Raw genomic sequence first — 27,789 nt, 5'->3', positions numbered from 1 at the left:
CTACAGTAAGTATTATAGAACCAAAAACCTAATGCTACTTACTATCACAATGAAATGTTCTTTTACTAAGTTATTGCTGGTTATTGAATATCTTGTTGAGTACTGGGATCTGTTACCAAGAAGGAAATTACGTTTCTTACCATGTTTGAGCTAAGCAAATGCGAATAATTTTTTAAAGAAAGAAAAAAAAAGAAGCCTCCTCTGAGACTTGTATTCTGTTGTTCATAATTTTAAGAGTTCTGAATTTCTTGGAACAGCTGCTTGAGTGTATTTTTGTACCCATATCTTCACTTCTGCCTTTTTCTTCTTAAATTAAAAAAAAAAAAAACTATGATGTATTACACATTAAAGTTTTCTTGGTTTTATATATCAAAGAATAAAAACTTTTTTGTTACATTTAAAAAAAAATAAAATAAAATCAATTTAAAAAATACAATATCTCAACTTCTATGAAGGCAAGAGTTAATTGTGTGTTGATTTGACATTTTGCAGAACTTAAGATACACAAACATTTAAAACAACAGCAAAAACACTTTAATAAATATGCGTGTTATCTAGATTTTCTAATTTCTTGAAGTGTAATTATTGTTAGTATGCCCTTATAATCCTTTTTATTTCTATGTGATTGTAGTGTTATTCCTCCTTTGTTCCTGATTTGACTTGAGATTTTCTTCTTTTTTTAATATGGGCATTTATAGCTGTAAGTTTCCCTCTAAGCACTACTTTAATTAAGTCCCATCAGTTTGGGTATATTTTGTTTATGTTTTTATTCATTAAAATATTTTCTGATTTTTCTTGGGATATTTTGTTTGTTGATTATTTAGAAGTGTGCCATTTAATTTCCTCACATCTGTGAATTTCCATGCACATTTGAGAAGAAAGATATTCTACTGTTGTTGGGTAGAGTATTCTATAAATCTCTTACCTCTAGTTGATTTTTAGTACTATTTCAGTCTTCTATTTCCCTGTTGACTTTCTGGCTAGTTATTGAAAATGGGATACTGAAGTCTCCAGCTATTATTGTTTAATTGTATATTTTTCCCTTCTGTTCTGTAAATTCTTCCTTCAGGTTTATCAGGGCTTTTTTTGTTAGATGCATATATTTATAATAGTTATTACTTTCTGATAGGTTGATCCTTTTATTATTGTAAAGTGTTCTTCGTCTCTAGGGAAAATTTTTGTCTTAAAGTTTCTTCTGATACTAGTACACACACTCCAACTTTCTTTTGATCATTGTTTGTATGGCATAATCTTTTTATAGTTTTCCTTTTTAACCAATCTCAAGTATATATTTTACAGAGAGTGAGAGTATAGTATCATGTTTTTTAATCCATTTTAGATTGTTTATTACATTTACATATAATGTAATTACTGTAAAATTAAGAATTACATCTGCCATTTTCCTGGTTGCTGTGTTTCTTATGTCTTCACCCATTGTTCCCATTCCTTCATGATTGCCTTCCTCTGTATTTGATAGATTTTTTTTTTTAGTTTACCATTTTAATTTCTTCGTTTCTTTTACTGTATGCTTTAGAATTGTTTTCTTAATGGTTGTCCTGGTGATTATTATTAGCATGTTTACATAAAACAATCTAGTTTAGATTAATACCAATTTAATTTCATTGCAGAAACTTTGCTCCAGTATAGTTCCATTCACTTCCTTTACTTTGTGCTATTACTATCATATACATTACATTTTTATACATTGTAAACCCATCAACACAGTTTTAAAATTGTATAGCTGTGTTTTAAATCATATAGGAGAAGAAGAGAATTGCAATGAAAATATCTATTTATACTTTTATATTTACCTATATACTTTTATAGTAAATACTGGTGCTTTTTGTTTCCCTATGTAAAACAAAGGTATGTCTAGTGTTAGACTGAAATACTCTCCTCACTTCTTGGACACAACTACTAGCAACATCTTCTCTTAGTTTTTGTTTTTTAGAAATACCTTGATTTCTCTTTCATTTTTAAAAATGGTTTTGCAGATGTAAGATTCTTTGTTAATAGTTGTTTTTTGCTTCTTTCTTTGTTTTCTTTCAGCACCTGGGATAATGTCATCTCAGTGCCATTTGGCCTCTGTGGTTTCTAGTGAGAAGTCAGTCTTTACTTTTATTGAGGATCATATTTTCCATTGCAGTTTTCAAGATTGTCTCTTGTCCTTTTCTTTTGACATTTTGACTATGAAATGTTTGAGCGTAGATCTTGTTGATTTATTGTACTCGAGTTTATTGAGCTTCTTGAATTCTAAGACTAATTCTTTTTGTTGTTGTTGTATCTGGAGAGTTTCTAGTCATTATTTCTTAAGATATTCCTTCTGCTCCTTCCTCTCTCTCCTCTCTCTCTCTCTTTCTCCCACCTTTCCCAGCCACTCCGTCCTTCTCTCTTTTTCCGGGACTCCCATTTTACATGTTGGGGATGTTGGATGGTGTCCCTCAGGTGTCTGAGGCTCTGTTAATTTCTCCTCATTCCTTTTGCTGTTTCCTTCTCATGCTGGATAGTTTCAATTGACCTGTATTCAGTTCATTGTCTTCAACTTAACTGATTCTTTCTTCTGTAAATAATAAATATATTATTATATTTACATTTATATTATATAAATAATAAATATATTATTCAGACTAGAGAAGTTTTTCATTTTAGTTATACTTTTCAACATCAGAATTTCTCTTTGATTTCAAATAATAAGGGTGCCTGGCTGGCTCAGTCAGTACAGCATGTGACTCTAGATCTCTGGGTTGTGAGTTTGAGCCCCGCACTGGGTGTAGACCATTACTTAAAAATAAAATCTTTTACAAATAAAAGGAATAATAATTTATATCTCTTTATTGTTATTCTCTATTTGATGAGACATCATTTGCATACTTTCCCATAGTTCTTAGACATGATTTCTTTCAGTTCTTTCAACTTATTTATTATAGGTGTTTTAAAATCTTTGGCTAATAAATCCAACTTTTGGTTTTCCTCAGGGACAGTTTCTGTTAACTGCTATTTTTCCTGTTTATAGGCTATGCTTTTTTGTTTGATTATAATCTCTTTTTTTTGTTGTTGTTGAAACTGGATATTTATGATATATATATATTTTTTAAGTACCAAGGATCTTTATTCTCAGACCTAATGTTCAACCTGTGACTGCAGATAACATGTTACTATTTCGAGAACACCTTCATTCTTTCCAAGTCTTCAGCCATAAGGTTATACCTTATTCTCATCATAACAAGATAAATGAATGAGATTGAGGGAGGATTAAGGAGATACACTGAAGATAAAAGCAAAGGGGAACAAACATTTTACAAGTTTATCATCCCAGTTACCCTTAAGGTTAAGTTTCAGATTTACAAGAGTAATGACAGAACCGCATGATTTCAGTGAAAACCAACACAAGTTAGATCTTTTAAAAAAAGGGGGGGTGGGGGTGGGGGAATCGGTTCAGAAATACTAAGTCAGGCAAGCATGCAAACTTCAGAGTATAAAAAAATGCAAGGCCTGGTTGTCCAAACAAATATATCCCTCAGGAGATGGTGGTGCTTAACAGAAACAAATGAATTAAAAGCTGAAAGGGACACTTCCCTGAATTAGCAGACCAATTCCCTCATTTTTTAAGTGAGGAGAGAGGGTAGACAGTAATTACTGAGGCTCACATGGCTAGATAAAGGATGTACATAGATTTAACTCCCGGTGCTATTTACTACATACATCTAAAATACGATAAATATCCAGAACACATTAAGCCCACCGATTAAAATGACAAATACACGGGGAGGAGGTGAATTAATACAACACAGCAGCACTTCTCACGTCATATTTAAGAGATTAAAAGGAAAAAAATAATCTCTCAAAGATTTCAATGCTCAGTTTTGATAGACTCCATCCAATTCTTTAATGTAGAGCAAATGTACGAGCTTAAAAAGAACGTGCATTCTTCAGCTTTCTCCTATACTTTTTCGGCCTATCTTTCAAAACTAAGCACTGAGTATTTTTAATCTAAGTAATGTGATGTTATATGTACACTTTAATTGCACGTTTTAGGAATAAAATCCATGATATTTTGGTAACTCAGTGTATTTATAAAATGAAAAGCTTTCTACCAAAATACACTTTTCACTGGGAAAAATAAATAAAACAGACAAATGGATCTACACAAAGTAAAAATTAACTTTGGTAGATTTCAGTGTAGGACAGTCCGTAACAAGCCTATTTGCCCTTTTCCCCCCAGAGCTGCTCATCTTCCAACTTAAGATTTTAAAAATATTTTTAATTGAGATTATGTTGACATGTTCTCATTCCACATCATCTTCAGCCAAGCTCTGAGCACTTACAATTCTCTGACTAATTGTTGGAAGCTTGGTCAGAAGCATCTGGAACACTGGTGGTGGGAGAGTCCGCTGTAACCCTTGCAGCAACTGCTGTGGCTGTCCACACACAGCAACTGCATTTGTCAGATGGTCTACACCTTTCTCATACTCGCCTTGGGCTAGCAACTCTTCCCCAAGTTGTATTTCTTCAAGGAAGAATCTCTGAACAGCTTCGGCATCTTTAAGGTCAGGTAACTTGCAAAGTCCGGCTCTCTCCTTGGCAAGCTTTTGTTTCTTTCTTCGTTCTCGAAGCCTGTTCTCGAAGTTGGGGTCACTCGGCGTCTTGCGGTCGAAGTAGATGCAGTACCCGCCGACGAGAGCCCCGCAGACGCCGGCGGCGACGGCGCTGTTCCGGCCACCACCTTCCCACGGCCCAGACGCGGGAGCGAGCGCGGCGGCGGCGGGGCCGGCGAAGAAGCTGTGGGCCGGGAAGCCGCAGGCCACGCCGCTGCGACCGGACGCTCGCCGCGGGAGACGCGGAAAGCTGCTCTCTGTGTTTTAAGTGATTTTTCTGTAAAGTCCGTTCTTTGTTGTGTGGGCACTGAAGTCTCTGTTCTGGTGCCTTAGCAGTCAGCCAATGATTGATGGGAGGTTGAACTAAGAAGTCTCTCAACCTTTGCTGAGGGGCTTGGTATATTTGTCGGGGCGTTCCCTTAGTGCTCCACCGGGCAGTTCACAACCGTCCCTTGGCCTTAGCCTTCACTTTCTGCTTGCACAGAGTCTCAAAGTCAGCCAGAAAAGAGAGCTCAGAGCCTTCTCAAGCCTTTCATGGTCATGCACTAAGCTCTTTGCATGTACATGAGCCTCTAGAATCCCAGGAATATGTGGAAGTTTTTCAGGGTTCCATGTGGACATCTTAATTCTTCAATTTTCCCTTTAATTTGTGTTTGTTTGATCAGCCTCTCATTAGCCCCAAGCGTTAAAGTTCCCTCCAACAGCTTCAGTGCTAACTAATTGCCACTGATTTTCTTTCGTAAGTGCTCCAAAGTAACACTGTTTGCACAGAGGCAGCTCTTGAGTCATGAAATAAAATGCCTTCAAAATGGAATCGTTTGGTGAGATGCTAGATAGGCAAATATTGACAGTTCTTTAGGTATGGACATTTCAGGGAATTCTAAACCTACCCTAATCCTATATGTATTGATAGGCTGCTAGTTTATCCAGCTACCAGAGTGGTGAGGCTCTTTGTTTTCATTGCTACTCCAGAACCTGATAGGGGAATGGGATTAAGAGAAAAATGAGATAACTAACTGAAGTCAATTTGCAGAGTTTGTAAAAAGATGATTTTGACAGTTTTGCCATTGTTGCTATTGCTTTTACTCCACCATTCCAAACATTAAGCTCTACTTTTTAAAAGACAGATACCATATGATTCCACTTATGTGTAGAATTTAAACAACAAAATGAATAAACAAACAAAAAGCAGAATCAGACCTATAAATACAAAAAACAAACTGATGGTGGCCAGAAGGGAAGGGCTGGGGGTGGGGCGGGGATGAACAAACCGTGAAGGAGCGTGCGAAATACAGGCTTCCGGTTATGGAATGAATAAGTCATGGGAATAAAAGGTACAGTGTAGGGAATATAATCAATGATATTGTAATAGCAATGTATGGGGACAGATAGTAGCTATACTTGTGGTATGGAAAGCATAATGTATACAGTTGTTGAATTACTATACTATTTTCACCTGAAACTAATGTAATGTGTATCCACTATAGTGAAATTAAAAAAAATAAATAAAAAGCAATTCAAATAGTAGAAATAGAACAAAAAAGTGTTGTAAATAAGGTTTCTACCCTAAACACCTCGACCCTGGATCCCAAACAGAATATTTTTTTAAAGATTGTGTATTTATTTATTAGAGAGAGACAGCAAGAGAGTTAACACAAGCAGGGGGAACGAGAGAGAGAGAGAGAGAAGCAGAGAAGCAAGCTTCCTGCTGAGCAGGGAGCCCAATGCAGAGTTTGATCCCAGGCCCCGGTACATGACCTAAGCCGAAGGCAGATGCTTAACGACTAAGCCACCCAGGTACTCCCAGAATATTAACTAGTGTTAACAGTTACTGTGTGTCTTTCATAAATACATGCCTAGAGAAGCATGTATATAGAGAGACAAAAGATCTGTATTTCCTTTTATACATATAGAAATATACTGTATTCTCTATTATTCACCATTTTTTAAACTTGGTAATTTACCTTAGATGTTGCTACATAGAGCTATTTCAGTTTGTTATTGTGGTTGTTGGTATTGTAAGATGAATAGGGCATTATTTACACATTGTCTAGTAACAGACACTTGGATTGGTCTACTATTTTGTTATTTCAAACAATGATGGGATGAACACCATGGCATTTACATCTCTTTGACCACGTGTGCTATTACTGAAGGATAAGTTCCTAACTATGAAATGTAAGGTGTGTTTGTTTTCAGATATTGATGGATGTTGGAAAATTGCCTTCAATGATGTTTCATCAGTTTATACTTCTGTTTGTGGTAAAGGAGAATGCTGTTTCTCCTCATTGCCACATTGGATTATCAAGTATGTTTTGCCAATTTCAAAGATGAAAATTTCTCCTTATTGTTTTACTTTTCTTCTCTTATAATACCTTCTCATATATTTCATATATTCATATGTTTGTGAGTCTTCATTGCTTCACACACAGCATCTCTTTTCATATCCTTCTCTCATTTCTTTATTGAGTTTTAATTTGTAATGCTCTTTGTGAGTTAGAGTCGTTGGACTTTTGGTCTGTTTTACATATTACAAATATTCTTTTCTCTACCTGATTATTGGTCACATGGTGTGGTTTACAGTACTTTTTTCTTTGTTAATTTTTTTTAAGTAGTCAGATTTTCCAGTCTTTCTGCTCCATTTATAAAAATTTCATCTCTTATTTCTTCCAGGAACCTATTGTTCCATTTAGTTATTTATTTGGGTGGCTTATTGTTTGTGAGTGCTAACCAGTTGTCTCTGCATCATTCCTCTCTGATTTAAAACGCCACTCTTCTTAGGTACTAAATTCCTTTATGTAGAGAGAATATTTCTGGACTCTCTATTCTTTTCCATTGATTTCTTTGCCAATTTGTCCTTTCTGTAGTGCCAACATTTTTTTTTAATTAAAGTTTTATTCATTTGACACACAGAGATCACAAGTAGGCAGAGAGAGAGAGAAGGAAGCAGGCTCCCCGCTCAGCAGAGAGCCCGATGTAGGGCCCGATCCCAGGACCCTGGGATCATGACCTGAGCCAAAGGCAGAGGCCTCAACCCACTGAGCCACCTAGGCGCCCCTGTAGTGCCAACATTTTAATGGGTATTTTTCCATATGACCTTTAGAATCAGCTTGTCTATTTCTATTTCCCTGTTGAGGAAAAATTTACGTTGTTACTTTTGTTAAAATTACATTAAAACGGATGCCTGGGTGGCTCAGTGGTTTAAAGCCTCTGCCTTCGGCTCAGGTCATGATCCCAGGGTCCTGGGATCAAGCTGGGCATCTGGATCTCTGCTCAGCCGGGAGCCTGCTTCCCTTCCTCTCTCTCTGCCTGCTTCTCTGCCTCATTGTGATCTCTGTCAAATAAATAAATAAATAAATAAATAAATAAATAAATAAATAAATAAATCTTTTTAAAAAATGACATTAAAACAGGAATCTCAGATTTTTGCACCTATCCGTCAGAATCTTGTGGAAAGCTTGCTAAAACATAGTTGGTGGGGCCTCACCTTCAGAGTTTCTAATTCACTGAGTCTGAGTTGAGGCTTGGGATTTGTGTATCCTAAAATTCAAAGGGTGATGTTGATGCTGCTGGTCTGGGACAACTCTACTTTTGTGAAGTAAAAATGTATTCATTTTAAGAGAGTTGTTATCCTTCCAATATTCATTCTAACAGCAAGGTATGTTATTCCATTTATGTTCTATTTTCTTAGTAGAGTTTCAGTGTTTTCTTTATATTGATACAACTTATTGTTTTAAATTTATTCCTCTGCAGTTTCTTTTTGTTGCATTGTAATAAAGGTTACTTTAGGGGCACCTGGGTGGCTCAGTGGGTTAAAGCCTCTGCCTTTGGCTCAGGTCATGATCCCAGGGTCCTGGGATCAAGCTGGGCATCTGGCTCTCTGCTCAGCGGGGAGCCTGCTTGGCTTCTTCTCTTCTCTGCCTGCCTCTCTGCCTACTTGTGATGTCTGTCAAATAAATAAATAAAATCTTTAAAAAAAAAAGAGTACTAGAAACATAAAGTTTAAATAAATAAAGGTTAGTATATAATTATTATTTAATAATTATTTGGCAATTTGTGAATTATTATTTTAAATATTTATGGTTAGCAAGTCTTCCTTGTTCAACTTATTACAATGAAAGTGGGAATAATATTAGGTTACTTTCTGAGAATTTGGAGGACATATTAGGGAAAGAGAGGAAGGTGAGCTTTAAAAAAAAAAAAAGATTTTATTTATTTATTTGACAGACAGAAATCACCAATAGGCAGAGAGGCAAGCAAAGAGAGAGGGGGAAGTAGGCTCCCTGCTGAGCAGAGAGCCCAATGTGGGGCTCGATCCCAGGACCCTGGGATCATGACCTGAGCTGAAGGCAGAGGCTTTAACCCACTGAGCCACCCAGGCGCCCCAAGGAAGGTGAGCTTTGATAAGAAAATGTTACTAAAACTTTTTCCACTCGTGGCTTTCCTTCATGTGATTCTAGGGCTGGAAAAATTAGTTGGAATAATTAGTTTTTCGAAAGTATAGAAAAAGCTCTGAAAATCCGCAGGCTTCACTAACATGTATGAGGAATCACTAATATCAAAGATGGGTTACATTCAGATAGCTTGAATTTTGGTTATATATGTAAATTAGAGGCCAAAGGACATTCCTAGGAAGGGTGAAAGTGTAAATTGCAAGGGCAAAGGGTGAAGGGATGAATGAAGACTAACGAACAGATACTTTAACTTTTATAGAAAGTAAGCACCTTTCCGGACCATAGCATATGCCCCTATGTTTTATTGCCTAGACTGAGGATATCTGAAGACTACTTTTAAGATCTGCAAGATAAATTTTAAAAATTCAGCCTAAATATTTCTGCAAATAGTATAATCCAAATTCGTATTTCCCAATCAGCCTAGTATCTTTTTCCCTCTCCTTCTATTGGTAAAAAAGAAAAAGAAAAAGAATTGGAGAACACATGTTCTCCATCCTGTTCTCCAATCATAGGAACATACTATGCTATAGGTGAGAATTGTTTTATTTACTGTGGTATGCAGAATACAAGTTCCCCAAAGATGCCTATGTTCTGATCTCCAGAACCTGTGAGTATGTTACATTACACAGCAAAGGGGAATTAAGGTTACAGATAGGGTCAATGTTGCTAATCAGCTAACCTTAAGAGGGAGAGTATTCTAGATTATACAGGTGGGGCCAGTGTAATTACAGGGGTTCTTTAAGGTTTTATTTATTTACCAGACAGAAATCACAAGTAGGCAGAGAGGCAGATCGAGAGAGAGGGAAGCAAGCTCCCTACTGAGCAGAAAGCCCGATGCGGGCCTCAATCCCAGGACCCTGAGATCATGACCTGAGCTGAAGGCAGAGGCTTTAAACCACTGAGCCACCCAGGCGCCCAATTACAGGGGTTCTTAAAAGAGCAAGAGGAGTGCAGGAAAGAAGGTGAAATATATTTCATGTGATAAAGACTCATTCTGCTCTTGTGGCTTTAAAAATGGAGGAAAGGAACCATAAGCCAAGGAAGATGTGCCATCTCAAGAATCTGGAAAAGGAAGGTTCCCCCAAAGAGCCCATAGAAAGGAATGCAGCTGTCCCCAGCCTTAACTCAGTGAGACCTATACAAGGTTACTTGACCCTATACAACAACAAGGTAATAAAAAGCATTGTTTTAAAGCATGAATTTATGGTAATTTGGTAACAAATTGGAAATTAATGCAATTATTAAACTATTATGACAGAGTACTCACAAATACTGATGCTACCTCTTTTTTTCTTAAATTGTTAGCATTTGTCCAAATATCTAAAAGGTTAACTTTTTTTCCCCCAATTAACAGCAAATTTTTGGAAGTTGGATATCTCAGAGTTCATTTAGGGCAATACTTATCCGGAAATCTGGTCTATCTGCAAAGTGACTAAGGACCTCATTGGCATATCACCCTGGAAAACAGCTGAGTCAGAATTAAGATTAAGAGCATTGGAGTTGGAGGCTCAGAGACCTAAAACCTCTGCTAGGACTGAATATGTGACATTGGATAAGTTATTTACTCTCTCCTCTTTTTCCTTATACTCGAACTTAAATCATAAGGTTATGGTGAGGATTACCTGAGAGGATATATGTATAGCACTTAGCATGGTTCTAGCCCATAGGCAAAAAAAAAAAAAAAAACACCATAAAATGAAGACACAGATTCTCAAAAACAAAAAAAAAAATTCATAGTGCCTTTCATCATAAAAGCAAAAAAATCTAAACGACTCAACTGTTCCCAAAGGCATAAATACAGCAATTGACATTCATAATGGCATTCCTAAATGATCAAGTATAAGGTTTTTTAACAATTCTTTTAAAGATCTTTAAAATATGTGACTTTTGGTCTTTAAAGTGGCAAGATTTTTGTACCTCAAAAATTTATGCATGTGGAATTTACATCAAGAGTGTCATATGAACAAAACATTTTATAAGGTATATTTTTACTAGGACTCAAACCTTAGCTCCTCCACTTTTTGTTCATCTGTAACATATGAAACACTTCATCTTACTTAGCCTAAGTTTTCTTCTATAAAATTTGGATAATAGGAGAGGTACTTGGTAATGTGGTTGGGAAGATTAGCGATAGTACATTTGAATCACCCCCTTGAATATACCTATAAGTGATTGTTCAATAAGTGGTGGTTATTCGTCATTGTTACTTTGTGATCCTCTAAAACTGCATTGACTAAAGTCAGTAGTAACCTAATTATGAAATACTCTGGGTATTTCTCTTCCTTTATTATAGTTTGTCTTACACTGGAAACTACTGAACCTCTTAAAATTCTCTCCTTTCTCCTTTTCTGGTGGTGTTCTTAGCCTTTTTTTAACCCCTAGTTTGGTTATTTATTTATTTATTTATCTATCTATTTATTTATTTATTTATTTGACAGACAGAGATCACAACTAGGCAGAGAGGCAGGCAGGGAGAGAGGAAGGAAATCAGGCTCTCCGCTGAGCAGAGAGCCCAATGCGGGGCTGGATCCCAGGACCCTGGGATCATGACCTGATCTGAAGGCAGAGGCTTTAACCCACTGAGCCACCCAGGCGCCCCTTTTGCTTATTCTTCTTCCTTTGCCAAAACCTTAAATATTGGTGTTTCCCAATTTCTATACCTTTTTAATTTTTTCTTTTTCCCATGCACATTGTTTATGAGTATGATAATGCTTCTTATACTAGCTGAAACCTTTTCCCTGAGCACCAGTTGTATTGCTCAGAGCCCTCTTTCTTTTTTAAAGTGAGAGAAAGGAATGCATTTTCTTTACGAGTTTGCTTCATTTATAGCCTTAAGTATTTATATGGTATGTGGGTATGCATTTGTATTGTGTCTTTAACCCAAAAACATTAATTAGGTGGGTCTTTTCCAAATCTTTAATCTCTACTAATCTACTAATGGTTGAAAAATGGTACATGTAACTGTGATGGACATGTCTTTAGAATTAGTTAAACACATTTGCAAGTTTCTGAACCATTTACTTATTTTTCTGGGCACTACTTTATATCCTTTGTTCCTTTGCTTCTTTCTTTCCTCCATCCTTCCTTCCTCCTCCCTTCTTCTGTCCGCCCCTCCCTTCCTCCCTTTCTTTCTTCTTTTAAATTTCAAGTTAGGTAACATAGAATGTGGCTCTGCTTTCAAGAACAGAATCCAGTTATTCATCAGCTGCATACAACACCGAGTTCACATTCAAACCAGTGTCCTCCATAATGTCCATCACCCATCTAGTCCATTTTCCCACCCACCTCCCCTTCAGCAACTGTCAGCTTCTTGTCTACATTAAAGAGTCTCTTGTGGTTTGCCTACCTCTGTTTTTTATCTTATTTTATTTTTCCTTCCCTTCCTCTTTGTTTATCAGTTTTTCTTAAATTGCACATATGAGTGAAATCACATAGTATTGGTCCTTCTCTGACTGACTTATTTCACATAATGCCCTCTAGTCCCATCCATATCATTGCAAGTGGCAAGATTTCATTCATTCCGATGATACCAAGTAGTATTCGATTGTACATATACCACATCTTCTTTATCCATTCATCTGTTAATGGACATCTGGGCTCTTTCCATAATTTGGCTATTATTGATAGTACTGCTATAAACTTGGGGTGCATGTGCGCCTTCTAATCAGAATTTTTGTATCCTTTGGATAAATAACTAATAATACAATTGCTGGGTCATAGGATAGCTCTCATTTTAACTTTCTGAGGAAAATCCATACTGTTTTCCAGAGTGGATGCACCAATTTGCCTTTTAACTAACAGTACAAGAAGGTTCCCCTTTCTCTGCACCCTCACAAACACCTGTTGTTTCTGAGTTGGTAATTTTAACCATTCTGACAGGTGTGAAGTAGTATCTCATTTTGGTTTTGATTTGTATTTCCCTGATGATGCGAGATGTTGAACCTCTTTTCATGTGTCTGTTAGCCATCTGAAGGACTTTTTTGGACAAGGTTCTATTCAAGTCTTCTGCCCATTTCTTAACTGGATTATTTGTTTTTTGGGGTGTTGAGTTTGGTAAGTTCTTTATAGATTTTGGATACTAGCCCATTATCTGATATGTCATTTGCAAAAACCTTCTCCCATTCCATCGGTTGCCTTTTGGTTTTGTTGATTGTTTCCTTCAGTGTGCAAAAGCTTTTGTCTTGATGAGGTCCTGATAGTTCATCTTTGTTTTGTTTCCCTTGCCTCCGGTGATATGTCTACTAAGAAATTTCTATGGCTGAGGTCAAAGAGGTTGCCACCTGTGTTCTTCTCTAGAATATTGATGGTTTCCTGTGTCACAGTTAGGTCTTTCATCCATTTTTAACTTATTTTTGTGTGTGGTGTAAGAAAGTAGTCTGGTGCCATTCTTCTGCATGTCACTGTCCAGTTTTTTCCAACACCATTTTTTGAAGATAGTGTCTTTTCTCCATTGGATATTATTTCCTGCTTTGTTGAAGATTAGTTGACCTTACACTTGTGGGTCCATTTCTGGTTTCTCTTTTCTGTTCCTTTGATCTATATGTCTGTTCTGTGCCAATACCATACTGTCTTAATGACTGCAGATTCGTAATAGAGCTTAAAGTCCGGAATTGTGATGCCTCCAGCGTTTTTTTTTTTTTTTTTTCTACATCACTTTAGTTATTTAGAGTTTTGTCTGGTTCCATACAAATTTTATAGTTGTTCGTTCTATCTCTGTGAAAAATGCTGGTGTTATTTTTGATAGGGATTGCATTGAATATGTAGATTGCTTTGGGTGGAATAGACCATTTAACAATAGTATTTTTTCTTCCAATCCATGACATGGAATGTTGTTCCATTCCTTTGTGCCTTCTTCAGTTTCTTTTATATGTGTTCTCTAGTTTTACAGTACAGAACTTTTATTTCTCTGGTTAGGTTTATTTCTAGGTATCTTATGGTCTTTGATGTAATTGTAAATACGATTGATTCCTTGATCTCTCTTTCTGCTGTTTTATTATAATTGGTGTATAGAAATGCAGCAGATTTCTGAATGTCCATTTTGTATCCTGTGACTTTGCTGAATTCATATATCAGTTCTAGCAATTTGTTGGTGGAATCTTTCAGGTTTTCTACATAAAGTATCATGTTGTCTGAGAATAGTGAAAGTTTGACTTCTTCTGTGCTAATTTGGATGTTTTTTATTTATTTTTTGTTGTTGTTGTTGTCTGATTGCTGAGGCTAGGATTTTCAGGACTGTGTTGAACAATAACAGTAAGAGGGGACATCCCTATCATGTTCCTGCCCTAGGGGTAAAGCTCTCAATTTTCCCCATTGAAGATCATATTAGCTCTTAGTCTTTTGTATACAGCCTTTATGATGTTGAGGTATGTTCTTCTATCCCTACATTCTTGAGGGTTTTTTTCGAGGAGGATGCTGTATTTTTTTCAAATGCTTTTCTGCGTCTGTTGAGAGGATCATATGATTCTTATCCTTTTATTAATGTGGTGTATCGTGTTGATTGACCTGCGGAAACTGAACCAACCCTGTAGCCCAGGAATAAATTGCACTTGATCTTGGTGAATAATCCTTTTAGTTTACTGTTGAAATTGATTGGGTAGAATCTTGTTGAGAATTTTTGCACATGATCATTGGCCATATTGGTCTGTAATTCTTTTTAATGAGGTGTTTGTCTGGTTTTGCAATCAAGGTGATGCTGGCCTCATAGAATGAGTTTGGAAGTTTTCCTTCCTTTTCTACTTTTTTAAACAGCTTCAGAGGAATAGGTATTAATTCTTCTTTAAATGTTTGGTAGAATTCCACTGGGAAGTCATCCAGCCCTGGACCTTGTGTTTTGGGTTATTTTTGATGATTGATTTAATTTCTTTGCTGGTTATGGGTCTGTTCAGTTTTTCTATTCCTTCCTATTTCCGTTTTGGTAGTTTATATATTTCCAGGAACTTACCCTTTTCTCCCAGATTTTTGGCATATAATTGCTTATAAGATTCTCCTGTAATTATTTGAATTTCTTTATTGCTGGTTGTGGGCTCTCCTGTTTCATTTGTGATTTTATTTATTAGTGTCCTTTATCTTTTCTTTTTGGTAAGTCTGGCCTAGGGATTTAACAATTGTGTTAATTCTTTCAAAAAACCAGCTCCTACTTTCATTGATGTGTCCTACTTTTTTTTTTTTTTTTACTTGTGTATCATTTATTTCTGCTCTAATCATAGTTATTTCCCTTCTTCTGCTGATTCTGGGCTTCATTTGCTGTTATTTTTCCTGCTTTTTTAGGTGTAAGTTAAGGTTGTGTATTTGAGACTTTTCTTCTTGATAAAGGCTTATATGGCTATAAAATTCCTTATAACTGCATTTGCTGCATCCCAAAAGTTTTGGACTGTTGTGTTTTCATTTTCTTTTGCTTCCAATTTTTTTAAAAATTTCTTTAATTTCCTGCTTAACCCATTCATTCTTTAGTAGGATGTTCTTTTACCTCCATGTATTTGTGGTCCTTCTAAATTTTTTCTTGTGGTTGACTTCAAGTTTCCTAGCACTGTGGTCTGAAAATATGTATGGTATGATCTCAGTCTTCTTGTGCTTGGTGAGGCCTGAATTGTGATCCAGTATGTGATCTCTTCTGGAGAATGTTCCATGTGCACTCAAAAAGAATATGTACTCTGCTGCTTTAGGATGAAATGCTCTGAATATGTCCCTTACGTCCATCTGGTCCTGTGTGTCATTCAGTCATTATTTCCTTGTTGATCTTCTTAAGATGATCTGTCCATTGGTGTGAGTGAGGTGTCAAAGGCCCCTCCTACTATCATATTATTATCACTGAGTTCCTTTAAGATTGTTACTAATTGATTTATATATTTGGCTGCTCCCAAGTTGGAGGTATAAATATTTGTAACTGTTAGAGCTTGTTGGATAGACCCCTTTATTATAATACAGTACTCTTCTTCATCTCTTACTATAGTCTTTGGTTTAAAATATAGTTTTTCTGATGTAAGTATGGCTATTCCAGCTTTCTTTTGATGTCCACTAGCATGATTCATTAGCACGGTGTCCATTAGCCTGGTCCTCCACCCCCTCACTTTCAGTCTGGAGGTGTCATTTGGTCTAAAATGAGTCTCTTGTAAGCAGCATCTTGCTGGGTTTTTTTTTTTCTTTTTTAATCCATTCTGAAGCCGTGTGTATTTTGATTAGAGCATTGAGCCTATTTACATTCAGAGTAATTATTGATAGATATGAATTTAGTGCCATTGTATTACTTGTAAAATCGCTGTTCCTGTAGATTGTCTGTGTTCCTTTTAAAAATGGTTTAAAAAGTTCCTGTCACTTTTCGTATCTATTTCCTGCTCTAAGAATCCCTTTTAGTATTACTTGCAGAGCTGGTTTAGTGTTCATGAACTCCTTTAGTTTTTGCTTATCTTGATAAGAAAAGAAAACCTGGTCCTATTTCCACCAGAACTGAAGCTGATGCTTTAGAGCACTCTGTGATTAGTAGACCTGGTACATGTGGGGCAGCATATGTTGTTCTGAGGGAGAGGCCCCCTGTGCTGGTTCACAGTCAGACCTGCCTTAGGAAACATGCCCCTGCTGGGTGCACAAGGGCAGGGTTTGGTGTAAGGGACTCCAGCCTCCCCTGGAGGTTCTGTTTCTCTCTTAAGTCCAACCATGGTGGTGGGGGGAAGGGAATGTGTGGAAGATCCTATCACCCCACCCTCTCAACCTGGGGGAAAACTCACAGCTGCTGCTGTTTAGGAGGCCCTGATAAAAAAGTGAACAGCTTCTTCTCCTGTGTTCCAGGCTTTCATCATATCACTGCACCTCAACTTCCCTGTGCCTGGCCATCTGCACACCCTATGCCACAGTTATGTGTTTTATCTTTGTCCCATGGCTGGTATTGAAAACTCCAAATCTTAAAGGACCCAGCAAGGTGTGGACCTGCTTCTCTCCCTAGGAGGAGAGGCTTGCAGCTTGCCCAGCACCATTCTGTCCCATAAAGGCAGTCACACGAAGTGGAGTCTGTTGGGCCCCACAGTGGACAGCTGTGACCAGCATATCTGCCCTCTACACATGCTTCTGTCCCCTGCTGCTAAACAGCCACTCAGTGGCTCCTAGGGGGCCTTTTGTCCTCAGAAAAGCAAAATCCCTCTTCCACATGTACTCCAGGAGGGGGAGTGATTTCTCTCAGTGCCATTCAGGGGATCCCCTCACCCCAGCATATTGCAGGAACCCTATATGCTGTTCTTTCTCCTGCCCTCTCCCTCTCTCCCTGGCTTCACTCTAAAAAAATGGCTCCCTCCCTTTCCCAGCACCACAGCTTTTCTCTCCCCTAGTTCATAGCTCCAAACCTCACATCTGCCACTTTCTCTCCCTCCAGTTATGCAGATTATTTTCTTAATACTCCAATCTATTTCCTAGTTGTTCAAAATGATTTGATGTTGAGCTCCTCTGTTTGAGGGATAAAGCAAACCCAGGGTCCCCCTGCTACTCTTCCAATTTTATCTTTCTTCTCAGTGACCTCTTCTAATTGAGCATATTTAAAAGTGCACATAATCATTTTCTGCATACTTTTTCCCCACTCTGTACCGATGTTGATGCTACTGTTAATTCACTTGTTCAATCATTAATTAAACATATATTGAATGCCTACTATGTCCTAGGCCCTGAGGGTACAGTAGTGAAGTAAACAAATTAACAAATATTTACCCCTCAGGGAACACATCTGTAGTGGAAAAGACAAAGCAAATAAATATGTTGTGTGTCTGATATAAATTATGTGGGGAAAAATAGAGGAGGGAAGAGGACCAAGGAGAGCCAAGATGCGGATAGGGTTATAATTCTAAGTGGGATGCTCAGGGAAGCCATCACTATACAGTTACCATTTGAGCAAAGATCTGAGGAGGTGAGGGAGCAAGCCATGGGGACATTTGGGGAATATTTTTCCAGGATGAAGGAACAGCAGTTGTCCATTTTGAAGCAAGAGTATGTCTCGCATTTTGGGAAAACTGAGGTAGGAGCAATAGGAGAGAGGTCAGAGAGAGAGAGTTTATAGGCAACCATGGTTGTGTTGTCCTACCTATTTTCTTAAAAATTGGTAACTATCCTTCACTACTTAATCTTTTTCCTTTTTTTCTTTCCTCTTTAACTCTGGCAAGTCACCAAGTTTTAGTGATCCTAACCCTCTTCAGTTCAGACCTTTATCATTGGTCACCCAATTGATCTACTGCTAGCTGCACACTTGATATTCAGCACCCATTCAAGAGCTATTTTTCAAACACTGTCTGTATTGCAGGGCTGCACTAGGTATTGTAGATACACAGGCCTTTAAGCTTGCCCTTAGAAAATTCACAGTATCTGGAGAGAAAATCAACAGGCAGTTGGTCACGTGACAGTGAAGTAAGTTCTTTGAGAAGGGAAGTACAAGCAGACTAAGTACCACATGGTAGATGGGTAGCTCCAATTTATGAGGGTTAGTGCAAGCTTTCCAACAGAAATTATCTTCCTGTTAAGCTCTAAAAGATAAGTTGAAGAGTTAGACCTTCACAATGAAAAGAACGAATTTCCAAGCAAAGGGACCACTTGTACAAATGCCCAGAAAAGAGAACCGAATGTGGTTTAGTGTTACCAGATAGAGGACAGAAGAGGATGACTCAAAATCAAGCTGGAGAAATACAAAGGAGCCAGATCATGTATGATCTCTAGAGGCCCTTTTAGGGTGTTTGGTTAATCCATCTGTTACCAACATCATCAGTTTCAAACTTGAATATAATACATAGTTTATCTCCAAGAACTGAAACCCACCAATGACTCCTTACTGGCTTTATGCTGAATTCAAACTGTAACAGGCACACGTGAGGTTCTTTAATCTGCCTTTGCCTCTTCAGCCTCAGGTCCCACAGGCCCCACTCTTACTTTATACACCAGCAGTGCGGGACAGCTTATAATTACATGCCAGGAGGGAGAAGTCTCCAGGACCTACCAAATGCTTGGAATGCTCTTTGGCCCTTCCCAATCTCGTGAATTCATATTTATCTTTCAAAAATAATCTCAGAGGTCATCCCTTTTTTTTTTTTAAATATTTATTTATTTGAGTTAGAGTGAGCGAGCCTGAGCAGAAGGGGCAGAAGGAGAGGGAAAGAAAAACTCAAGCAGACTCTTCACTTAGTGCAGAGTCTGACACAGGACTCCATCCGTCAACCCCAAGACCATGAGCTGACGTGCAAACAGGAGGTCGGTATTCAACTGACTGTGCCATCCAGGTGCCCCTCAGAAGTCATCTTCTATTCGAATCTTCCCCAGAAAATTCAAATGAAGTTAATCCTTTACTCTTCCATGCTACCACCCCACTTCTGTGTGATCTTTTCATTGCAATCACCTTCATCTGTAACAGGTTTTTTACATATTAAACTTCTCCACTGGTTTGAGCTCTTTGAGGGTCTCTGGGTTTGGTTTTGTCTGTGTATCCTTAGCCTGACAGTTAGCCACACTTAATAAGGCTCGGTTAATTTACACTAAAGAACAATGAGAATTATCTATAGGAAAGAATGAACACTAATTTATAGCTCATTTAAGTCACACAATTGTGATAGAGCTCAGCACATCTTAGCAAAGGAATCACAGACTTTTTTTAATTCTTAAATTCAGTTTAGTTAGCATATACTGTATTACTATTTTTAGAAATAGAATTTAGTGATTCATCAGTTGCATATAGCACCCAGTGCTCATTATATCAGGTTATGTCCTTAATGCCAATCACCCAATTACCCCTTCCCCCCACCAACCTCCCATCCAGCAACCTTCAGTTTCTTTTCTAGAGTTCAGCCTTTCTTATGGTTTGCCTCCTTCTCCATTTTCATTTTGTTTTATTTTTCCTTCCCTTCCCTTATGTTAATCTGTTTTGTTTCTTAGATTGCACATATGAGTGAAATCATACAGTATTTGTCTTTCTCTGACTTACTTCGCTTAGGATAATACACTGTAGTTCCATCCATTGCAAAAGGCAAGATTTCATTCTTTTTTGATGGCTGAGTGATATTCCATATAACACATGCACACACACACATAACAAATCTTTATCCATTCATCTGTTGATGGACATCTGGGCTCTTTCCATATTCTGGCTATTGTAGGTATGGCTGCTACAAACACTGGGGTGCAGGTGCTCCTTCAAACCACCATGTTTGTATCCTTTGGTTAAATACCTAGTGGTGCAATTTCTGGGTCATAGGGTAACTCTCTTTTTAAATTTTTTAGGAACCTCTATACTGTTTTCCGGAGTAGCTCTACCAGTTTGCATTCCCACCAACACTGTAAGAAGGTTCCCTTTTCTCTGCATCCTCACCAACATTTGTTGTTTCCTAAGTTATTTATTTTAGCTATTCTGACTGGTGTGAGGTGGTATCTGGTGGTGGTCTTGATTTGTATTTCCCCGTTGGTGAGAAATGAGCATTTTTTTCATGTGTCTGCTGGCCATTTGTATGTCTTCTTTGGAGAAACATTCATGTGTTCTGCCCATTTCTTGACTGGAATTTTTGTTTGTTGGGTTTGAGTTTGGTAGGTTCTTTATAGATTTTGGATACTAGCCCTTTATTTGATATGTCATTTGCAAATACCTTCTTCCATTCCATAGATTGCCTTTTAGTTTTGTTGACTATATCCCTTGCCATGCAAAAGCTTTTTATCTTGATGAAGTCCCAGTAGTTCATTTTTGCTTTTGTTTCTCTTGCCTTTGGAGATGTGTCAATCATCCAGAGTTTTGTCTTCTCTTAGTCTTTCAGTTCTCTCATCTGCTAAATGAGGATGATAATACCTATACCCTAAAATTTCAGTGGTGATGAGATTTGGAACATACATGACATAAACTAGAAACTTAGATGTTCATGACCGGTAAGATTTTTATGAGTTGGACAAAATGTTATTTTATCCCTTTCAGACCTATAATCACTGTGATCACATTATTATAGATTGTCCCATTCAACAGTAATAGGAGTCTAGGTATTATGGATTCTGAGCATCTGACTTATGAAGACATAACTAAAGCTGTCTTTGTACTGTGCTCATGCTGTGTTCCTCTGGAGAGGAGGGCTTATTCCTTGAGCCTCCATGTTGCCTTTATGCCAGTGGCCATTATCCATGACAAATGGAAGACAGTTTCCCAGCCTCCAAACAAGGAACCTAGAAAATATTTTCTTATAAAAACTGTGCTATGAATTCTATTAATTCGTTATTAAGGTTTCCCCCCCAAAGCTATTTTATTTTTAACATAAACAGTTGTGCATTTTTAAACATACAAATGTATTCACCATATTTTTATTGAAAATTGGTCTTTTTATCAAGGGGATCCAGACTAGTTTATCATCCTCCACATGTTGGTCTTTATTCTGAGCTAGCATTTCGAAGACTGAAACTTCCGTCGGTCTGTTCCATGTCCACAGCAAACGATTCTGTACCCAGAGGACTTGTAATGAAGTAGTATTACATTGTTGCTTAAAAACTTTGTATGGATTGAGGAAGAACTTTTCTCATATTATTTATATGTAGTTTGGGGGAAAGATGAAAAACAATAAAAATGGTAGAAGGGTAAAGGACTTTCAATTAGAGTGCTGGGTAATTTTCAAAAAGATTCATGTTCGCTTCCCCTTTTTCATAATTTGCTTGATTTTAGAAGGTATGACTTTTAGAAAATAGGTCTATCTTTGAGATTGATGGTTGTTGTAAATTTTTAAAATTGTAGTAATTCAGATGTATTTCATGTTAATGAAATTGGTAAGAATAGTCTAAGGCAGCATTCTTAATATATACCTATATAGAAACATCTTTTCTTAACTGTTCTTAGTAAAAAAATGAATTAAAAGTAGAGAGGTACAGATTTGAAATATGTTCATGTTGGGATGTGGTGCAATGCTTATAATATCTCCTACAAATATTATTTATGTGAAAATGTGTTGTGGAGCTCAAATGAAAAGCTCTGCAAATTGGAAAAGTTAATATTTCAAAACTATTTGTGTTAAGGACATCTGAGAGGAAATGATGAGACCAGGATCCTAGCCTTTTTATCACTGACTATGACCTCTGGCAAGTCAACCTTTTAGCTCTGTTTTCTCTTCTTAAAAATGAAGGCAAGGTCTAGGAGAGTACTAAGTTTCCTTCCAGCTGTAAATTTCTGTTATTGTTACTAAATCCTGATATAAGAAATTAGTCATGCTATACATAAAATTGTTTTACTCAAGAATTATTAACAGCATGAAATTTAATATTATAAATTGGTCTTTTAAAAAATAAAAATTTGAGGTTTTTTTTCCTAAATATTTGTTGTTTTATACACTATATTTCTTTACCAGACTTACTCTTTCTGAGAAAGAAAAGAAAATATTCTTCTCCTTTTTTTTTTCTTTTGGAAAATATTCTTCTTAGGTAAATCTCTTACTCTTCATATTTCCTGTTGCCTCTCCCTCTGCCTACCTCCCACCCACCGCAAGCGCCTTTCCCACGCATACACACTGAAAGTAATCCTGACAACCACACAACCCACAGAGTAATAGCAGAGGTACCCTGACAAATTCCAGGCACTACTCTCTGCAGTAGAAATAGACCAACTTGGCAACTGTGTTGTGAAAATATAATTCAGAGGAAGTAAATACATGCACAATTGTCTCAAATAGTATGATTTATAGCTTTGCACAGTTTAGGGGAGAAATGGCATTTCTTCACTTACACACACACACATTTTAAACCTTTTTTCTCTACTCTCTGTAAAAAATAATGAACAAATTAGTTTCACATCTACAAATATTAGTTTTGGGTACAGATACATAGTTTACATACACTTAGCTTTTTCACCATGTTTAGCTTTCAGAAGATTATCACTCTTGAATAAACCCACTTTAGTGGGCAGTAAGTGACCAAAAGTGCCCTTAGGCACTTAGCCCATAGGGCTCAAGTCTTAGCCTTCTAGTCTGTTGTAGCAGTCCAGAGACTGCAAGGGCTAATCCAGTTTACAGAGTCAAGATCCAGAAATAATAATCCATCAGACTTGCATTTCATTAACCAAAGGAGTTTTGGAATTATGGTGAAGCCAGGACCTGGACCTGAGCTCTCCTAGTTGTCACCTATCACCTGACCTTGAGTAACATAATTGCTATGGCACACTCCAAAGGAAAGACTTTGAGAGTCAAGTCAGACAAATACTGAGAGGAACTAGAAAAGCTTTAAAGATGAGAAAGAATTAAATCAGAAAAATTCTACTTAGGTTGGAGAAGCATTTCTTGGAGAAAGTGCTTGTGGATTCTCCAAATGACTTTAATCCATAGTTTATTTATTTTATAGCATGTACCTTCAAGTTGCAATAGGAATGTACCCATTTACTAGTAAATAGTTTGGTTATTTGAGATGATGTTTCACATCTCTTGTTCTGGTGGGTGTTTGTCCTTGCTGTGGTTTGGTACATTATAGGGATCATGAGGATACTTTCATTTTTTCCTTTAATTTCTGGTTTATTAAATCTCTCATCAAAAATCTGCACAATCACCACAGATGAAGTCACTGCCAAGTGTTTCTCCTTCTGTTGTTGAATCTCCAGTTCACTTTTTGCGAGCACCATATTGGCTTTTTAGTCCCCCTGACTTTCTTCATTCTGCTCTTGCATTACTTTCACTGTTTTCGTGAGGTCTTTTTCTTCTCATGCATCCTCTGTCTTGCAACTCAATTTTTGGGTTCATTTTTTTTTTTGCATTATCCAAGGAATCCTAAGTCATACCAAAGTCAGTTGTCTTGGCACCACTGAAATGGGTTTTGAATCCAAATACAAAGATGACATCTCTTGTGGTCCTATGCATTTTGGCTAGTTTTTCCCAAACTTTTGTCTCCTGTTCTGCTGCCTTTCTGGAGTGAAGAACATCAATGACAATTTGTTTACACTGAGGTAGTCTGATGGTGTGAACTTCCTGGTCCAGATAGTTATTGTGTCATTCATGATAGTTAACCAATCTTCAAGAGCCAAGGAGGAAACAAAGATTATTTCTTCAAAGAGTTAAATCATGGGCTGATATTATTCCTTGAGCTTGTTTCCTAGTGTCTCAGGACCAAGCCTCCTGTTTTGTTAGCATTTTGAGTAGAGAAGTTATACACTATACACTATAAGAAAGTGTACACCCAGAGAGGTAAGCAGAATAGTGAAATTGTGGCAAAAGGGCCATTTATATTTCTTACAGGACATAAAATCCAGAAGTTAAAATCTAGGGCCTAATTAATGGGGAGTCTAATGAGGTACTCTTCCTCCATAAAGCCAGGGACATATAAAAATACAACCAACCCAAACCATAGAATACATCAGAAAATTTGCGCTGACATTGAGAAATTGCCTGTCTTGGATATATCACAACCACAAAAAAGTTAATAGATGGATTTGCAACCTATATTCTTACTACCCAAAAAACTTCTCCCAAATGTCAAGCTGTGCATATAATAGAAAGTGTTTGCAATTAGTAGTGCCTAAGAATTTTATTACAGCAAATACAAATTCTTTTTGATTGGACTGTCTCTCTAGGATAGGTTTCAAATAATTCTCACAATTAGTTTTCAAAGGAAAATAATTCATCACAACAACAACAACAAAACTAGTACACAAGGAAACAATTCTCAAGAGATCATTGGCAGTTACAACCTGATGGCAATAAAAGATTTTATAATTATCAGGCTTTGTTTATAAAGCAACTGTTTTATTTCAAGAAATTAAAGCCCCTTAAAACATCTGCAGTGTATGGGAAAATGATTTTTGAATGATATAGAAAATATGAAGAAGAACCAAATGTAAGTTCTACAACTGAAATACAAAAATTGGAGTGGAAAGCTCATTGGGTGAGTTTAACAGATGAGCCAAATTAGAAAAAGAATTAGAAAACTGGAAGTTACTAAAAGAAGATTATCCACAAAGAAAATGAATACAGAGAGACAAAAAGATTATATGAAAAGAGGTTAAGATAAATGAAGGATAGAATTAAAAGATCTAAAGCAAACTTGATCATAGTTTCACAAGAATAGGAGAGAAGGAGAGCGACTGGGGCAAAGATAATATTTGAAGAGACAATGCCTCATTTTTTTTTTTTTCAGAATGCATGATAGACACCAATCCATGGAATAAAGCAACCAACGAATTCCAAGTATATTAAAAAGAAATCCAACTCTAGACACAGACTAGTGAACTACAGGTTCACTATGGTGAATTCATTACGGCAACACCAAAGACAAAAATGGGGATTTTAAAACCATCCAGAATAGAAGTACAAATTACCTCCAGCAGATCAACAATTAAACTTCCAGTAGACTTCTTATCAGCAATAGAAGTCATGGAACATTGCAATGGTATCTTCCATATACAGAAAGAAACAACTGACAATCTCACGTACTTTTCCCAGGGGCACCTGTCTGGCCCAGTCAGTGCGGCATAGGACACCTGATCTCAGGGTTGTAATTTTGAGCCCTTGCTGGGTGCAGAGATTACTTGGGAAAACAAAATGTTTCAAAAAATGAATATAAATAATAAATAAATAAAATACTTCTCCCAGGAAAAAATATCTTCCAGAAAATAAGAGTAGGGAGGAAAATTCATTTTTCAACCAAAAAACTAACAAAAAGATGGAGTTTGCCATGATCCATACTAAAGCAAATTCTAAATTTATACTTCAGAATAAGTAAAATGATCAGAGATGAAAGATCTAAGCTACAAAAGAAATGAAGATTTTTTTAATGTAAAGAAATGAATAAATGTAAATAAACACTGACTGCATAAAACAATAATACTCAAGTTTTATAAAATTGAAAAGCAATTTAAATATATGAGTGAGGACTGAAATAAAGTATCTTAGGATCCTTGCATCATCTTGGTAGAGATTAGGAATGCTAGTTAATTTTCGTCTTAAAAAGTTGTGTGTAGGGACGCCTGGGGGGCTCAGTCAGTTAGAGCATCTGATTTTTTATTTTAGCTCAGGTTATGATCCTGGGTTGTGAGATCAATCCTGCTTAAGATTCTTTCTCTTTCCATTTCCTCTGCCCCTTCCCATATATCCCCACCCTGCTCTCTCCTTCTCTCTCTCTTTCTCAAAAAAGAAAAGAAAAGAAAAAGGCTGTTCATATTTTTTAATTGCTAGGAAAGTGCTTTTAGAAATAGCATATAAATTCCAATTGAATAGAAGATGAAAATGGGATTGTATTTGCCTCAGCATAAAAATAATGTCAGATGTCAATGAACAAATTTAACCAAATACGTGTAAGATATTTATAGAGAATGTTATAAAACTTCATAAATGGATGGATGAAAAGATATGTGGGGGTAGATCTATCTCAATTTCTCTCTCTCCCCCTGCCAACACACACACACACACACACACACACACACACACACACATGCACACACACATGAAAACCTAACTAAATTGAAGGGCTGCACTATATTCATGGAATAGAAAAGTCAATTTTAAAATATATCAATTCTTTCCAAACTAATCTATCTATAAATTCAGTGTATTGTCAATCACTATCCTAACAGGTTGATGTGTTATATATTTTGGGGGTGCAGGGATTTGTCAGTATGTATGTGTAATGAGCTGATTCTACAACCTATATAGTAATGTAAAGGGCTAAGAATAATTCTGAGGAAGAACAAGAAGGCAAGACTTTCCCAAATTATAGTACTTAAGGTGGCATGTTGCAAGAATAGGCAAACAGAATGAGAGTCCAGAAATAAAAACACATATATGTAGCTATCTGGTTTATGAAAAAATGTGATATTACAGTTCAGTGTGGGGAAACTCTCTTTTCAATTCATGGGGCTGAGAAAATTTGCTATCTATATGGGTCAAAAGATGAAATTTGATTCTGACCCCACACTATGCATTCCTATGTTGATTGAAGACCCAAGTGTGAAAGGCAGCATTATAAACTTTTGGAGGATAAGTGAGAAGAGTCTCATGACTTTATTATAGAGGAAATTATTTAAAACAGACTATACAAACATTGTAGACAATAAATTGAACAGTACTTAAATTGTACAATTCTATTCCTTAAAAAAAAAGACAACAATAAAGCAGTACAAGGACAAACCATAGAGTGTAAGGCAGGTTTTTAAAAACTATTTTATTTATTTGAGAAAGAGAGAGAGCATAGGGGGAAGGAGCAGAGGGAGAGGGATAAGCAGGCTCTGTGCCGAGCACAGAGCCCCACATGGGGCTCGATCCAGGACCCTGAGATCACAACCTGAGTTGAAATACAGAGTTTGAGGCTTAATCAACTGTGCCACCCAGGCACCCAGAGAGTAAGGCAGTTTTAATACATATAATATACAAAGGATTCATATTAAGAAAATATAAAGAACTTCTATAAATAAATTAGAAAAAGGCAGAGGCTCCACAGAAAAATGGGAAAAACATTTAAACAGGACTTCACAAAATAAGACACACAAAAGTTCAGTAAGCATATATGAAAGTATTTAACTTTATTTTTAATCAGGAAAATTCAAAAACGTTGACACTAACATGTTTTGGCAAGGATGGATAACAGCATGGATTCTCAGACCATGGTTGCTGTTGGGGTGTAATTTGTTACAAAACCTTTCAAGAACAATTTATCTTCCTCTTATCCAGTGGAACACATACATAGCCTAGGAACCATCAACTCACTCCTAAATGTGGATTCTAGAGAATTTTAAACATATGCAGTAAGATACATGTATAATGTTTATAGCAACCCCATTCTAATAGCCCCAA

At 36.8% G+C, this 27,789-nt stretch overlaps 1 pseudogene across 1 annotated transcript; it reads right to left on the bottom strand.

Annotated features, from left to right (window-relative positions):
* Nucleotides 1–4,240: 4,240 nt before the first annotated feature.
* Nucleotides 4,241–23,630, bottom strand: LOC309858230 (mitochondrial import receptor subunit TOM20 homolog pseudogene; annotated as a pseudogene). Its single transcript has 2 exons — nucleotides 23,498–23,630; nucleotides 4,241–4,852 (listed from the first exon to the last, which is right to left on the bottom strand). The product of its transcript is annotated as a mitochondrial import receptor subunit TOM20 homolog pseudogene (transcript).
* Nucleotides 23,631–27,789: the final 4,159 nt, after the last annotated feature.

Source organism: Mustela nivalis (genome assembly GCF_964662115.1).
Source record: "Mustela nivalis genome assembly, contig: HAP1_SCAFFOLD_2061, whole genome shotgun sequence".
NCBI lineage: Eukaryota > Metazoa > Chordata > Mammalia > Carnivora > Mustelidae > Mustela > Mustela nivalis.
This window is presented reverse-complemented; position numbering and strand designations above follow the sequence as displayed.